This window comes from Clupea harengus, chromosome 13 (assembly GCF_900700415.2).
Source record: "Clupea harengus chromosome 13, Ch_v2.0.2, whole genome shotgun sequence".
NCBI lineage: Eukaryota > Metazoa > Chordata > Actinopteri > Clupeiformes > Clupeidae > Clupea > Clupea harengus.
Window position 1 is genome coordinate 12567786 of NC_045164.1, and position 13116 is coordinate 12580901.

General features: G+C 42.5%; 1 long non-coding RNA gene across 1 annotated transcript; it reads right to left on the reverse strand.

Annotated features, from left to right (window-relative positions):
- Positions 1-10335: 10335 nt before the first annotated feature.
- Positions 10336-11836, reverse strand: LOC122133394. The gene is made up of 4 exons (XR_006152730.1): positions 11599-11836; positions 11441-11514; positions 11271-11355; positions 10336-11053 (listed from the first exon to the last, which is right to left on the reverse strand). It is a non-coding gene; the product is annotated as an uncharacterized LOC122133394 (long non-coding RNA).
- Positions 11837-13116: the final 1280 nt, after the last annotated feature.

Here is a 13116-nt window from a genome sequence, read left to right on the forward strand (position 1 = left end):
CCCAAAATAACACCAATTGGTTTCATTTTAAATGCAAGAAACTGCTGCCTGAGTTTTGTAGGTCATCCACATACAGGCATGCCCTGGCATACAGCAAACTCATACAGAAACATATGAACTCTCACACTTGGGATTTCACAAACTCCTACACACAAGTATACTTTTGCCAATCAATACACATACACATACACATACACATACACATACACATACACATACACATACACATACACATACACATACACATACACATACACATACACTGAGATACTGGATGCAAATACACACTCACAATCTCTCTCTGTCTCTCTCTTACACTCAGAGACACTCAGAGAGAGGTGAGGGGCGCACTGCTGTGTGTTTGTCAGCAGTTTTTCCTCTGCAGGCCACACTTAGGGGAGCGGTTTTATTTTAGATCATAGATGTGAATTCACAGCCACTGCCCGGGGATATGCAGGGTCCATCTTCATCTCTGGAGGTAATGGAAGAGAATGTATCCTTGGCACAGTGGCAAAACATGAAATCAAAGCATTGGCACATCTGCAATTATTTGTCCTTATCGTCTTCTGCAAATAAACACCCTACTGGTGTGACTGCTGTCCCCTAGCAACACACAACTGGCTTCTTTTGATAAACGTGTAATCTTTTCTCTCCCCCCAGGCCCCCCCTCTCTATCTCTCTCTCCACTGTCCTCCCGTCATGTCCTGTGGTGTAGTGGGCTGTGTATCATTGTCTTTTGATGCAATAATATATTGTACTTACGGTCTCACTTGGAAGCCCCTGCACAACAGGAAACCCCAATCATATTTATGATAATGGGACATGGTTACCATAACAAAACCCATTATGGTAGTGACTGCATTTCATCATAATTTAGCAAAAAAAGTTAAGAGAAATTGCATCAAGGCTGATGAATAATTAAGGGAACTTTGTGTCAGATGAAATATTGATGGAGGCAAATGTTGTAATATTAATTGTAAGGAGCCGAGTTTTAGGCAAACTTTGGCCTTTGTGTGTGTGTGTGTGTGTGTGTGTGTGTGTGTGTGTGTGTGTGAGAGAGAGAGAGAAGTCCCTGGGACGTCCCTTGGAGACATGCTGTAAGGAGGAGGGGGAGAAAAGAGGGATGGAGAGCAGAAAGAGGAGTAATTGTTTATGCAGAGCCAGTAGATGGTAATGGTTTTGTTTCGGCACGCAGTGAAGACAGCTCTTCAGTCATGACAGCTTCATCGAATAAACAAGGTGCCTTGTGGATCAGAATGAGTCTGATTAGTGTTACACAAAGACACTTCATGCCAATGGGACAGAGTTAGAGAAGACAAGGAGAAAAGGAGAGTGCATCGGAGGGAAAAGAGGGAGAAGGAACGAGGAAGAAAGTAGTTAAGAGACTGACAGGTGGAGAAGGTGACCATCTGAGAGAGAGAGAGAGAGAGAGAGAGAGAGAGAGAGAGAGAGAGAGAGAGAGAGGAAGAAAAAAATTAGAGCAGAAGGAGAAAATCTGACAGCTGACAGCAGCTTGGGAACAGATGAACAAAGAGAGGTGACCCAACAGATACGCACGCACACACACACACACACACACACACACACACACACACACACACACACACACACACACACACACACACACACACACACACACATTCTCTCCTTCACACAAAATGTAAACTTACACTCTCTATCATCCTCTTTGTCTCTCTCATAAATGCACAGCTGCACACATTTAGTTTCAACCACTTCCTCCCTCACACACATACTGTATTTCACACACACATACACGCACACACACACACACATACACACACACACACACAAATAACTATGACTCATCTGCAGTTGTGATGCAACGTCGTAAGCCCAGTGAAGTGAGGAAAGTGCCGTTTGGCGGCGAGCTGCCGTGGCTGCATGCGGGGTGTTTTTTCATGGTCAGCCTGAATTATTGATTCTCCTCCTAATCCCAAAGTCTTCCTCCTCGGGTCAAAGCTCAAGGTGTTAAGGAGGGCCAGGGAGATACCACTAGGGCAGGGGGAGAGAGAGGAGCAGGAAATGTATTCACTGTGTGTATGTGAGTGTGTACATGTGGGTTGTTATAGGAAACAGATTTAGAGAGAGCTGTCAGTGTCTCGTCATGCACAACTGCATAAATCAGCAATTAAGTCCCCACACCTAATGCATTCAGCAGTGTTGACCTCACCCTCGCTTTCTCTCCTCTCTCTCATTCTCTCCTTCACTCCCTCTATCCTGCTATCTCCCTCTGCTCTTCATTTGTGCCGCCTGCCCTTTGTAATCTCTCTTTTCTTTGCCTCTTGGAGTTTTAACGATCCAGCCCTCTCTCCGCCCCCCCCCCCCCCCCCCCCCATCCCTCTCTGTGTTGCTCGGCATGCACATCCCCTCATCGCCCTTCCCTGCTTTACGACTGATCGTCTCGCTCCCACCATCACTCTCAAGGTATAATTCCTCCCTCATCCCTCTCTTTCAACACCGTTCTTTTCTCTTCATCTTTCCCCCCCTCTCTTTCCTTCACACCCTTTCACTCCTCTCACTGTGTTTCCATCCCTCTGTCAGCGAGAATGAAGCATCTATTTATAGGCGCGACGCAGCTTAAATCCCCCAGAAAATGTGCTTTTAAATGATTGTCATTCCATAATTCATTAGCACACATTCAGCAGTTATTATGCCCCATGAATTATGAACAGGACTGAATTATTCAGAGTGAGATAAAACAGGCTTGGTTTAAACTCACTACAACTGGCCCAACGCAGTGTGGAAACCTCCCCCAAACACAGTCCATGCTGATCTCAAACTAGTTCAAAGCGAACCATATAAATACTATTATACTATAAGTACTCTTCTTTATGCTAAAGCCACTGTGTCACCTACGCTGTGCAAGTGTGTTTGCGTGTGTAAGCACAGTGTGCATTTCTGTATGTGTGTTAGTATCAGTGACTCAGCAAAGTGTGTTTTTACTTAGTGTCCTCAACATGTGTGCATGTGTGTGTGTGAAAGAGTCTGCTGGTACTATGAGTATGTCTGTCATTCCCTACCTGTCTTCTGCTTCATTGGGTATGTGTCAGGCAGCTCACGTCAATATTTAATCTTTACATAATGACTCGTTTTACTTCAACCAGAACGTAAAAATACACTCTACCATAATAGTAAGGTTTTGTAATTACGCGGTGCTGGCTTTGCTCTCCAAGTGTCATTAATCATTCAGGGTGAAGTGTGTCAGCCGTAGTGTCAGAGGTGGGGTTTGTTTAACCAGTAGAGGCAGGAGTCACGCAAACGAAAAGAACGTGGTGATGAATGGAGGCAGAATTCAATTGAAAACACTCACTTTTTCATATTGGATGACATCTTTTCTTGCTGTTTTACCTGTCCATTGGCACTCAGGCTCGCAGACAGATCTGCAGAAGAAATGGCTGTCTCTGGTTGTTATTGGCATCACTGTGTTCCTCATTATTGTGGGCTGCTCTCTCATTATAACTGGAGTAGCTATAACAACATGAGTTTAATTGACTGACAGTGTGAAGGCTACAGTAAAGAGTGAGCAATTACTGCAATCATTCAGACAGGTGGACCAAGCTTCTCTTCTTCTTGGTAGCATTTCTGATCTGTGTCCAAAAAAACTAATTATAACAAAAAATTACTTGGAAAACATTAAGCTCTAACGTCACATTCTTTGACATTTCCCAAGTTCTGATCGCAGATCCATCTCAAATACTGTAGTAATTATCTAATGCCTGAAATTAAACTGAGAGTAAAATATCTCCGGAATGACCGGACCGCTCCATGAACTAGATTATGCAATATGTGACATTTATTACACATGAGCTGTTAAAAAAGTAAAAGTCATGGATCAACGCAGAAACTTTCATTCCATTTAAGAGGCATTAGATGATACAGAGATGGACTTTTTGTAATGGGAAGAATAAAAAAAGAAGAATGAATAAAAAAGATCAGTGAAAGATCTGTGCAGTTGCAATGTGACCTTTCAACACTGTTTCTGTATCGCGCATTTTGCTCTGTGCTGCAATCCCGAATAATATCTCTCTGTCTCTCTTTCTCTCTAGATAGCTAATGTATATTAGATTTCAATATGTATTAAAAGCTAATATACCTTAGCTTTTAGGTGGAGTGGACTTTGGAAACAGGAAGTGTTACACTTGTTGGAACTACACATACACACACAGAGAGAGAGAGAGAGAGAGAGAGAGAGAGAGAGAGAGAGAGAGAGAGAAAGGGACACGTCCCATCACACAAAAATCTATTAACACTTCCCCTGATCTCCCTGTCTGATGAGATGATCTATGGCATGTGCTGAAAAGCTGGGATTGATTCCTGCGTGCGGCGCATCGAGGCCTGATGTAATCGATGCTGCATAAAAAGCCCTCAGCCCCATTTGCCCATAGAGCTGCTCATCTTAGAGGCAGGTTTTAATTACCATTTGCATTCATCAACCATGGATAACTCAGAGTGGAAGGCAGGATGGAAAGAGAGATAGAGAAAGAGAGAGAGGGTGGGTGCTGGGAGAGGACAGAAGAAAAAGGAGAGAGAGAAAAGAATGGAGGGATGGGGCATTAGAGGAAACAAGCACAAGACAGATATGGAGAGAGAGAAAGATAGATAGCCAAGAGAGAGTGGAAACACAGGAGTGAGAGAGTGGTACGGTTTGGTACAGCCGATCTCTCCAGATGGAGGGATATGTTCTAATGGGCTTTCTAAGCTAACGCCAGCCGCCTGAAAGCTGCACGCTGTTTGTTCCTGTGTGTTAAAATCATTCGTCAACATGACAAACAAGCTGTCATCGAAAAAATTCACCACCATCCACCATGTCGCCAAGGCGATATGGATACACACGCACATGGCTGACTCTGAAAAGATGGACTTTTATTTAATTACTCTACGTGCACACCATACTACCACCTCTCAACACACACACACACACACACACACACACACACACACATGCTGGTTCTCAGTCCAGTGACAGCAACAGTTACACAAGATAGAACTAATGAAAAATGAGCCGTACATCATTTCTGATTAGGACTGATCCAGCCACTGAAGGACTGCCCCTCCTGTGTGTGATTTCTGATTCCCTCCATCCATCACAGAGAGAGAGAGAGAAAGAAAGAACGAATGAGAGAGAGGGGAGTGCAGGATAGACAGAGTGAGGTTAGAGTGGAAGACAGAAGGAGAGTGGGATGAGCACAGGGGAGAGAGAGAGAGAGAGAGAGAGAGAGATTGAGGTGGGAGAGGGAGAGAGAGAGAGAGAGAGAGAGAGAGAGAGAGAGAGAGAGAGGGAGAGAGAGAGGGAGTGCAGTAGTGCACTGATGAGGGAGTTAAGAGAAGTCGGGGGAGATTAGTCGTTAGGGGCAAACTGGGCAGCCAGTGAAATCTTGCTGAAGCTCTGATGGAGAGCATGAGGATGGGCCATGTGGCAGATTTGATCCCTTCACCCACAGGCCAAAGTCCATTACTTCAAAGAAATGTTTGTCAGGCACCCAAGGGCTCAATTCATGTACAATATCCCATTACTCACTCTCTCTTTCTCTCTATCTCTCTCTCTCTCTCTCTCTCTCTCTCTGTCTCTCTCTCTTTTCCCTCTCCCTTGCAATCTCTCCCCCCACACACAAACTCTCTCTCTTTCCCTCTCTCTCTGTCTGTCACTCTATTGCATTTGTGCACACATACATATACACACGCATTCAGAGAGAGCAGGTGGAGAGAGATTTTTGTGTGGGAGGATAATTTGTTTTGCTCCTCGATAGATGGAGTCCAAGGAAGTACATGAATCACACACCATAGCAACAACTCAACTGCAAATCAACCCCTACTGTGATGACCCTGATGTCCATCAATGCCATGGCAACCATACTGCCACCAATCAGCCTCATGGTAACAACACTGCTGAAAACACCAGCCTTCTGGCACATACTCTGCCAAAAACGTCACCCCACCCATGAACAGTGTTACTGCTAAGAAATTCCTTTGCTAACACCCCACATCATGTAACACTCTACAATACCAGTCCTCCTATAGCCAAGTGCTCTTTACAAGTTATTTAAGTGTTTTAACTGCCCAAAAGTTAATTTTGTGCGGCATGCCTAACACACTTAACACACTGAATCTCCCCCTGCCTTTTATCTGAGGTCTCTACGCAGATCTCTCTCCAGCTCTGCCACTCTCTTCCCTTCCCTCCAGAGGGGAATGAGTGGGTTGGCTTATACTGCTACAGTGTAAATGTGAAGGCAGTTTGTGCCTCAGGGTTTGCCAGTAGCATTTTCTTGCCATCTCTTTATTTATCCCTCGTTTATACCAAGAATGTGTGTGCCTACCAGCAGGGTGAAGCCTGGGGCGCTTGTAAGGGGGAGGGGGGCAGTGTCCCTGTAACAAAGAGATTGCCCCCCCCCCCTCTGCCCCCACTGGGCAGTCCAAAATAAATATGATAGTTGTAAAAGAATTTTGTTTTGATGCGATGATACCACGATAGGGGAAAACCAAACAGTCCTGTTGGACTATTGAAGGTTGTACACTCCCCTTTTTGAAAAGACATCCCCTGGCCCCAGGAGTGTAGGAAATTCATTTCTATTGGTTTGGAGAGCTAGCATAGTTCACATCCACCAAAAGGTCTATTTTTAAGATCTTAATTGAATTCTTAATCCACAACCTTGGCTACATCCTAAGGCTAAAGCTTTGTATGCTGTCAGACCAGAACAAGCACATATTTGTCAATATCAATATCTGCTTACATGTGAAAAGCAGTTCATTAAAAACAGTATAAACTACAGTGTAGAGAATAAAAGGAGCAGTCTGAGTGTTAATGCAAACATCAGCTGTATAGCACACTGTAAAGTTAGTCCTAGACAAGTAGATGTTGCTAAAATTAGACAATCCATTTATCTGAAGGGAAAAATTAAACCCTTGTTTATCCTACTTCTGTCAACTTAAGAGATTCTCACAAACTACTATTTAGCTATTTTCTCCTCTTATCACCTGCGCTTTCATTTTGAGTAGTACTAGGCTCATAACAAGTAGCTTATGATATGGGGGCTCCTAAGGGGGTTTCATTTTGAGTAGTACTAGGCTCATAACGTAGTAGCTAATGATATGGGGGCCCCTAAGGGGGTTTCTCAATATGTCATTGCAGACTCCTGAATTAAATCATAGGAGATTCTCGGGGAGTTGTCATTGATGTAGACTAAAGTAATCAGCTGTCCCTAGGGGCCCTATGTAATTGCCTCCCCTGTCAAGATGCCCCTGCACTCCCAATAAAAAGCATAGAAACAGACAGTGAGGGCAGAAAACTTATTTTATCCAACCATGTTTTCGTTCTCCATGAAGCTTCAGTTTGAGCTCCGCCCTGCAAAGACTGCACCACATCCTCAGTTGTGTCAATGAATAGAAAATCTCATTTTGATTGTCAGACACATCATTGTGATCAAATTCAAATCCCCCTATTTCTACGAAGCAGGCCTTATATCGGAAACATCAGCGTCCATAGCCATCTCTGGGTGAGGTAATAGAAATGCCAGCAACCTTAAATCAGGGTAAGTCATTTCATTTTGCTGGAGCACTGCTGTTTGCCCAAACCATGTTTTTCTGATTTATCTCATCTCGTGGTGCTATTGCTTTGATAATAATCTAAGTTAGTTGTTGACGTACTTTGAGTAGGCCTATTGGTTATGCAAGAAATAGCCTACGGCTTTAAAACGACCTAGCTAGGAACAGTAAACCACGCATTCTGTGGTCCCTTTCGTCTCAAAATGCTTGAAAAGTGTGAATTCCTCCTCCCCCAGGACCCCCCAATGTGTTTTGCCACAAAAAACTATAATCCATAATTCAAATGAAATCATAAAACCCATGTTCCTTTACGGTTGCCAGTTAACAATTTTCTTTACGTGATATCCATCAAAAACATTTCTTATCATGTCTTTGGTTCATAAGCAGAACAGTTTGACGGCGTTTGATTGCATCAAATTTGAATAACTCAGTTTCAAGGGCAATCATGTTTCAAAGTTGCAATTGTAGCCTTCACTGTGTCAGCCGAGCAGGTTTTGGACATCCCAGATGCCGCCCTATGTGCTTCAAGTTCGGTCCCCCTCATTTTCAAACACCTTCCTACGCCATTGCCTGGCCCCTCTGCAAAAACAACTGGCCTGGCCTGGCCCCTCTGGGGAAACCAATCCAGAGCCGCCACTGTCCGAAGCTCCTGAATTGAATGTTTTGAAACTTTATCTCCATATCTGTGAGGGTTTTGGATCAGTGTGGTGTATTGTGGTGTATTCGCCTGGATCTACCAAACCCACCTTCCCATTGTGGTCTGGAATTGTTCAACTTGGATCCAATTTGTGCTGTAAATTATTGAATTGGGAACAAACACCACAGATATTGAGATTACACCAACAAATCTAGCTATACATACAGTTACTAAATACACTAAACCCAAACAGTTCTACTAACTTATTAACATTATGTATTCAGTACTTAAAACCTGGCATTTAGTTGACCCAACTTTAAATGTATTAGTTTTCTGAGCAAGTGAAGACGTTTTAATTGTATTTGAATGTATTTTTTTGAAATGATCGTCTTTGGAGGATAATTATCGTGCATCTGGCAACACTGAGAGGCCGGTCTACCAATGACAGTTCTTGCTACAGTCAGTATGGGGCGCCGTTTGTAAAATGTTGCACGTTCGAAAATCCTGCTCAGTTTTGGTACATTTAGCATTATCATATAGAAAAAAAAGCATGACAATATTCAAATGTCACTTTTTCAAGCATTTAGAGATAAATTCATGTAAATTCATGCGATAACTTTTCCAAGGATCATTTTTGGCAGTAACACAAAGTTGTTAAATAATATAAATATTTCATCTAAATGTTAATGTTAAATGTTAAATATAAATGTTAATGTTAAATGTAAATGTAAATGTAAATGTTAAATATAAACGTAAATGTTCGATGTTATATATAAATGTTAAATATAAGTGTTAAATTTAAATGTTAAATGTAAATACAAATATCAAATGCTAAATGTAAATGTTAAATGTTAAATGTAAATGTAAATGTAAATGTTAAATGTTAAATGTAAATGTAAATGTTCAGTCTACATGTCAGACTTGACGACAGAACATTACAATATTTACGGTAATTCATAGCTTTCAGTCACACTACAAGGGATACCTTGCGGGCAAAAGCGAAGATGTCGACCAACAGTGGACATCGTCGAGCAGTGCAGCCTACTCAATTACGATCGCCATCAAACACAGATCATACCACAATAGCCAGACAGAGATATCTAGAAAAAAATTACATTTTGGGAACCTGTGATCCCTTTACTGCACCCGCTGATATTTGTATTTCTATAACGTCGTAGAAGTCCCTGTCTGAGCTCCAGTTTGGAGATATTTACATCTATCTAATAGAAAATCCGTCCCTCTACACACCTCAAAAACTGAAAGCCTACCAAAATCACAGATAGTAATTTAATTTTCAGAAGGGGATGGGTTCATAACGATGTCGTCTGGAAGGTGAAAACTAATAAACATCTTTATTATCAGAGCAAAGATGATTGCCATTCAATAGCTAGCTACCAGCTAGCGAGCTACATGCTGTTAGCTAGCAGCCTTTAGCCTACCCAACACTGTTCTTTATCATTTGACACAATTTCCTGATTAACACAAGTACAACCACCTGGTCTGGCGAATGACAACTGAAATTATCTTCCCAAGTATTTTCTACTGGCATTGTAGTATTACCAGTTGGATGACAAAATACAGTAGCCTAGCCTACTTGCTTAGGTACTTGTCGCAATCTCAGAGCAGAAACCGGGTAATCCAATTTTAATTGTGTTGATGCTTTGTTTCTTGACTTTATTTCTTGATCTATTCCCGTTTTAGGTAGTTATTCTGATAAATGAGGCGACCAAAACAGGGTTACTGCTTTTATTGCAAGCTCCAAAAATAAGGCTACTTTACTGCCCGCCTGAGAAAAGTTGACCCAGAAGACGTCTACAATCAGCTGGAAACAGCCGGGCTTGTCTCCTCGCCGATTTGAACAGCCAACCGAGCAACAACTGTCTGGCATTTTACTACCTATGTCAGACAATTTTAAAGCGGATATATTAAATAATCTTGAATGAAAGATGGTCAGTTCCTGTATAAATTCCAGTGGTAGACAGCTGTGGAGTGTATTTCTTGCCCGCAAGCTGGTAATTCTGACGTGACGTGAAAACTATGAAAGCCAATTACCGTAAATATTGTAAGGTTCAGTCTTCAAATCTGACATGTAGACTGAACATTTAACATTTACATTTACATTTAACATTTACATTTAACATTTATGTAGCGCCCTCTCGGGTACTGTTGACTACGCCACCCCTTGAAGTGGGCTAAATTATGTCAGAGCAAGGGGAACTCAATAACACTATTGCCAGTTTTTGGTGAAAGTATAAAAATAGTCTTTATTAATAAATAGTAGACACGAGTAGCGTTGGTTGGTCACCAGATATAATACAAAAAAATACATAGACACAATAGGGGGACTGGGGAACCTCGGTACTGGGCCACTAGGAGAACTGATGTCAGGCCAGGTCTCTAACACACGTGGTCTTGTGTGCACTAAATAACACGTGTTTTAGATTCAGGGAAAATGCACTACAATATCCAAGACACTCTGTGATATGTGACACGGCAATTAAGAGTTCAAACTACATGCACACTGCAATCTCTGTAGGCTACTAGAGTGAGAAAAACTACAGAGACCAGCTATCCAAGGTCAGGTACTAATGGGCCTTATAAGCACCGAGGCTATTAGCTGTGGAGGGGGGAGGGAGACACACGAACTGGAAGTACAGTAAAAAAGAAAAACAAACAAAATAAATCCACTCTAGCCTGCGGCTCACATTAAATAGGTAGTACCTACACAAGCTACTTAGGCCGATAGGCTAGAGGAACAAAAAAAAAGTAAACAAACTATACGCGGCACCAATGCATCAAATACACATTAAAAGAGAACAGCAACTAGCAGCCCTGGGTAGCTGCGAGGGTCTAACGCTGCAAACATATAAAACAAACACTGTTAAGATCCCACAGCCTTAAAAGCAGCACACATGGGAGAGGTGATGGCATTACATCAATTAAAAACAGCAATACAGGGCAAAGTGTTAGTCAGCCAGCCTACATTAGTGTCGTCACTTGTCAGCGCAAAATGAATGGCCGCTATGGCCTGCTGGTACGCAACACAGTACACGTATCAGGGTTTAACACATACCTTTTCAAGATGGCTACTACACTGTGGCTGATGGCTTCTGGAGAATAACTGCCCTCTCTGCTATGGTAACAGTGCCCAGCAGACACTGGTGAAGGATACATAAAGAGTACATCATGACTTGTCTGTATTATACTACAAACAGGATACCACGAATACGTTCAATAACGTACCTTTTTGCACACAACACGGCGTCACGCCCACACACGTACATCAAAACACAGCGGCTCTGCCAGCGTCTGCCCTCCTATACCATAGTTAAACAAGTAGCCACTTAGCAAGCTAGTAATCAGTGACGGAAGAACTTAAAGAAACCTTTGCCCAGACATACCTGTTTATTTCACGCAGCACCCGTGACTCTGCTACACAATCCCAGAACCAGTGGTGTTGACGAGCTACCGGCTTTAGGACCCCGGGTGCCTATACATAAGCCTGTGGGTAATATGTCAGGTAGCCTAATCAATCGCAACCCATTGCCCAATTAGTGACGTATTGCGGTGTGACAGAGAGAGACTAACTGGGTAACGGCAGAGGGAGTAGGCACCAAACTATTACTACTTGCCCACTTGCTACATTTACATTTAGCATTTACATTTAGCATTTACATTTAACATTTACATTTAACACTTATATTTAACATTTATATATAACATTGAACATTTACATTTATATTTAACATTTACATTTAACATTTACATTTAGATTTAACATTTACATTTAGATTAATAAATCTTATATTTATATTATTCAACAACTTTGTGTAACTGCCAAACATTATCCTTACATGAATATCTCTCTAAATGTTTGAAAAAGTGACATTTGAATATTGTTGTGCTTTTTTTCCCATATGATAATGCTAAATGTACCAAAACTGAGCAGGGTTTTAGAACGTGCGACATTTTACAAACGGCGCCCCATACAGTCAGAGCTTGTGCTAGAAGGTGGAACATAAGGGAGATATTCTTTCCTAAACTTGTAAGGGCGTAAAAACTAGTTTGTGAAGGATCCAGAGAAACACAAATATCCGACGAGGCAAAATCCCGGATGATTTTGCAATCACTGCCGGACGCATGTCCGGGTAAAAGAGGACGTCTGGTCACCCCACCAAAGGAGATATTTTTGTAATCCTGTCGCTGCTAAGCGTCCTTATCTGGTAAGTAAACAGTGTTTTTTAGGTGTTTGTTGCGACAAAATTGCGGGAGCAAGTGAAATTGCGATAAGAAGTGGCTAATTTCCCTCTTTGTAATTATTATTGAGTAATCACGTTCCTTATCGCAGTTCACTGCGATATAACAGTATGGTACATGACGTCAGTCATGGCTACAAATCAAAGCATTTATCTATTCACGCCTGAAAGGCCGCGAGATCTGTCAGCGCGCGCTCCTGGCCCCGCCTGCCAGGAGTACTATAATATCATTACGCGCCCTCAGATCTGCCTCTTTTGAAACTTCGCAAGACGGAGTGAACATCTCCGAGCATATCTCAAACGCTCTACCACAGTCAAAAGAGTTTTGTGTGCTTTTCGCTCTCTACGGGTTGGTGAGTTATCCGGGTTCCTTAACCCTCACTAGCTCAGGGCGCTACGAAATTCATTGGCTTAACTTCATTTTGAAAGTAGTGGCTGCTATCCTGGCTGCCTGGCTGGCTAAGTCTCTGACTAGCCTGCTAGCTTGCTAACAACGTGTTCGTTGCAGATAGTGTGCTTGTGTTTTAACATTCTTCTCTACTTTCAGATTGAAAAAAAGATGGCCAGACACTACCCCGACTGCGGTCACGTCCGTCCCAAGGGCGACCGCCACCGTCGGTGCGTGACCTGCCTAGGCAGGGACCACGCAGAGGGCGCGCTTTC